This window comes from Anoplopoma fimbria, chromosome 19, assembly GCF_027596085.1.
Source record: "Anoplopoma fimbria isolate UVic2021 breed Golden Eagle Sablefish chromosome 19, Afim_UVic_2022, whole genome shotgun sequence".
Taxonomy (NCBI): Eukaryota; Metazoa; Chordata; class Actinopteri; order Perciformes; family Anoplopomatidae; genus Anoplopoma; species Anoplopoma fimbria.
The window spans coordinates 16,734,513-16,739,369 of record NC_072467.1 but is presented as its reverse complement, the minus strand read 5'-3'; positions in this window follow the sequence as shown (position 1 = coordinate 16,739,369).

Here is a 4,857-nt window from a genome sequence, read left to right as displayed (position 1 = left end):
TCGGTACTGCCTTCATTAAAAGATACTACAGTTAATTTAGCAGACAGACTTACAACAAGCGAGCAGGAGAGCATGTAAACTTCCATATCACCACATCGTAGCATATCTATAGATTTGTAAGCCCCACTTAAATTCAATGCGAAAAAAACCCTAAAAAACAACAAAACTATTAAACTGTTTCCATTCAGTGGATTATACATGGGCAGGATCCACGTTTGGTCAAGACAAAAGAGAAAAGAATCCTGGGCATTCATTTCATGATTTAAAAGTGGTAGATTTCGTCTTGACCATTGAGATCACACGGAAATAGATGAAAGATCATAAGTAAATGGCATGAGTCATACTGTGGAATGGAAACATTATTTCTGTGGGCCACTAAATCTGTTCAAAATTGCATGTCAAAATGGTAGCTCATAAATGAATTAAAGTTTGTAGAAGAGAGGCTGCGTATGTTCCGTTTAAAGCAGATTTTACTGTCACCATGAACCAACACCATAAGGAATTCAGATATTATAAATTCAAGTATATACAATGACAAATGATTAATATGCTTTTTGAAAAGACAGGATATACTGCAGATTCAATAATTTTTTCGGAGGAGTTTGACTCGACACACGTGGATAAAAAGGATGGCATAATAATCAATTTAACATTGCCATTTTAAAGCACTAATTCTATGACTGTGTTCATGTTTTCGAATCCGTCCCGCATCCACTAATCCACTAGGAGTCATTGCTGAGATACATTACGAAAGTTTAAACCATACATGTATTTGTATTTCACCATACATATTAAAGGCCAGGTAGGGGTTAATTAATTGTGTTCTCCGCTGTATAGACTGTATATTGTGACGTTTCTGTTTTATTTGAAACACATAGTGATCATATATGAATACAAAGAACTGCTCTAAGAAACCAAATCTGAGGCCAATTTCTCATTGAAGTACCATGAGCTTTGTCACACACAGTACGACTTTTTCAAGGCCCTCCCCAAGAACCATCAGGATTTAACTGTTGCCACGTCCAACCTGCACAAACATCCGCCAAGCTTAATTTGCATAGAATACTGAATCAACAATCACTCATCACTAATTTCATGTCAAATTAAAAGTACTATAATCATTATAAACAAATTTTGAAGCAAACACATATATGCAGACATTGTGTCACCAAAAGCAGATCTTTAATTTTAAAGCTTTGATTGAGGTTTTCAAATGAAATGTCTGTTGTCATATTTTATGACCCAAAAAAAAATATTTTGGTTATTGTGATTATATATAAATGTAAATGATGATACTAGCTCCCCCGACATCTTTTATACTTCAGATAAATTTTTCATTTTGCTAAATGACAACTAGTATGGATTGAAGCAGAATATATCGTTATATAAAAACTTGACTTTTGGAATGAAACAAGGCTGAGCCCTGCATCGGTCACTGTGTGTGTGTGTGTGTGTGTGTGTGTGTGTGTGTGTGTGTGTGTGTGTGTGTGTGTGTGTGTGTGTGTGTGTGTGTGTGTGTGTGTGTGTGTGTGTGTGTGTGTGTGTGAGAGAGAACTTCCTTCTCTTTAGTATGACAAACAGAACTACTTATTTTTCTAATACCGTCAATAGTTTTATTGTCAAAGGAGCAAATTTGCCCTTTGATTATGAATACCTGCTCTTTTTTTGCCTGTTAGAATTACCTACCAAGTTAATTTTGTAGGTGAAATATGAATCCCTTAAGAGTACCAATATATGCATTTTTGGAGACATAGTCTCCTTTTGCACGTTTGTTTTTAACAAACATGGCAATGTTTACATATAAATGCGAGCAACACAAGCATTCATTTGCCAGATATGGAACATCAAAATCTAAAATACTGATCCGTTGGATAAAATGTGATGATAAAAGTATATCAAATAATCAACATAACCATTGTTTTTCATCATCATTATCATGATTATTGTTATCAGAATTATAATTTTTTTCATCATCAATATCATTAAAACCGAAGGAATCATAATTTAGTGTTCACCCTGAACATTTATTTACATTACTGTATATAGTCTCAGAAATAATCCAGAGTTTGTCTGCTGTTTTCACCTGGTGACCTCTTGTTGGCTCTGTTAGATATTAACACATAGTCCGCTTTAATGAGTGTGGAAAACATGAAGACACTGATTGGTGTCGTGCTGTTTATTTGCTCCTTTTTTTTCTAAAATATTGAAAAGATGTTAGGTGTTTCCTCCTGAACGGTATTGCTAGCGCATTAAAACAGGGTCAAGTTCAAATTTGGGCCAGTTATGTAATTCTATTGATTAAGCCAAACTCCCACGCATTCCAAAGTCATCCAATGTGTACAACTAAGAACTGATACTTAATCTTAGTTTTTAAACATAAACCTGACTCACCCTTCTCATCAGACACAACATAAATATTAAGAAATATATATCGTACAGTTAAGGAGTCCATTTTTCTGACATTCTATATCAATTTGCACTCCTCTGCCACTGACCTTGGTGCTGCATGAGCAGTCATTATCAGTCATTTGGTAACATGAAAGCCTCATCTCAAGACATAGAGATTTACATGGAACTACCTGTTCATTTCCACTTCATTGAGAGTTTAATCTGTGCTGCTGATTAGGTTCTCAAATCAAGGGTCAGAAGAAATTTTGCTTTCAATTTGCATTCAAACTGATCCATTACCGTCATGAAATATACATTTAGAAAAACAAACAATGATTTTGCACTCCTGCAGTCTCATAGCATTTAATTTAAGGGGAACAAACCTTGAAAAAAACACTTATTTTTTAAATCAAGCCCACGCTAAAGGAATACTTCACACAGCAAAAATGTTGATGAATTGGAGTAAATGGGTGCCATGTTTAACAACAGCAGAACTATACCTAACACAACTCGTGCAGTATAATCCAAGTCTCATAAATCCAGACATATGTTCACTACTTCCAACACACATGCACCTTTGCCAAAACCTTACAATTTAACACTTTCCAATAAAGTCTGACATGTTTAAAATAGTAAGGCATTAGCAAGCATTTGCTTCTTTAAACTTCTCCCATGAGTCAGCTCCCCTTTAACTGATGACGACACTGACACACACTGTGTCCCAACAGGCACTCATTCCAATACCTTAGCACCTTAGCATACACATTGAATACGATGTTATGAGTCATATTAGCTTCCTGACCTTATCTTTAATGTGAGAAAGTGAGTTTAAATAACTTAATTTATCATTAAAAAATGTTTTATCGAGTTGACAGCGTGTCAGTTAAACGTGAACTCTGAAGCTATAATTTCCAAGGGGAATTGGAAGAAGTTTAAAAAGTCTAACTTTACAAATGAAACTCTGCATGTAAACATGTTCTTGTTCCTTTCTCTTTCATTATAGTTACTGTAAATGATGATGTACAGTGAGTCATATGTAAGTTATGATTGGATTGTTTTAATTTTTTTAGTTTTTATTGGATTTTCTAAAATGCACTGCATGCCTACACTGATCCTGCAGTACCTAGTTGGCTTTTGATGTAATTAGTACACACAATTTATTTGTCAAGGCTTTATTACCATTGAGTAAGCAAAAATATTTTTTGTTAATTTACAGGAAACGTGAGCTTTTTCAAAATGTTATGTGAATGTAGCAGTGCTGACGTTTAATGAAAATAAATAGCGTAAAACATTTGCAAACAAATTATTTTTTGAGCATAACAAGCTGTAATCACAGCAATGAAATATTATCATCCTATAGAGCCCTTTTACCCTTTGTAAACAATGATGACTTAGGTAAGTTTGCGCATGCAGTTTGGCAACCGAAGTATGGTAGGGTGCATAGATTGTCAAGCTTTGCAAGATCATTACCACCAAAGATCTGTGGATATAATACATTAGCAAGTGGCCTAATATTTAGTGTCCAGATACAAACATGTATTAAGTGGAGAAACCTAGAATGTAACGTTACCCCAGAGAGACATTCGAGCTAAAAGTCACTAGATGATCAACTCTGTTATCTGTGTTCATGTTCAGAACGTCAAACACCATGAAGACACTCAGAGGTCTGACTTTATTCACTTTTAAAATGGCCGCTACAAACAGTCCAGTGGGAGACTACATGTTTAATAGCTTGTGACCATAGACGCTGCAGGTGTTTCGGTTTAACCAGTGACCGTGTTAACTGGTGACTCTCAACAGAATATGTCTGGGTTGCTCGTGGTAACATCAGCTGTTGAAAACTTTGAAGGAACATGAAGAGGTCCCCTGAAATTATCTGAAAGAATCATTATCCTGTCGGAATTCTGTAGAACTTGAGTCTGCTGCTATAATATTGAGTCTGGCAACTGAACATGAAACAACCATACAGTTTAAATTCAGTGTTTAAAACTTGCTAACTCGTCTTGGTGGCTCGGGCAAAAACGCCACTTCCGTTGCCAACATGCACACACATATTTTTATGAAGCTCTTTAAATGTTCCAATATTTTTAGCATCTAGTTGCAAACTTTGTTTTCCGTCTGTCCTGTGGTGTTGGATATTTAGCGTACAGTGGGTTCATCAGAGCTGTCCTGCTGAAAACAGCAGCTGTCCCTGACTGGAAATGAGGTTGATGAAAGCTGAGTTTGTGGTTGGTAAACCAAAAACAAGTATATTAGCAGAACTATTTCGAAAACGCTCCATGGAATTGAAGGGAAGTACAGAGTTGGTGATGATTCTCTTTGAGTTTGTTACAACTAGCAACCTCGTTTCCCATTGCACATATTGATTTGATCCATTACAAAAAAAGAAGAAAAAAGATGCAGCTTTAAAGTTTACACAAATGTTTTTTTTTATTTTCTTACACAACTGCATGATACTAAAGTTATGAT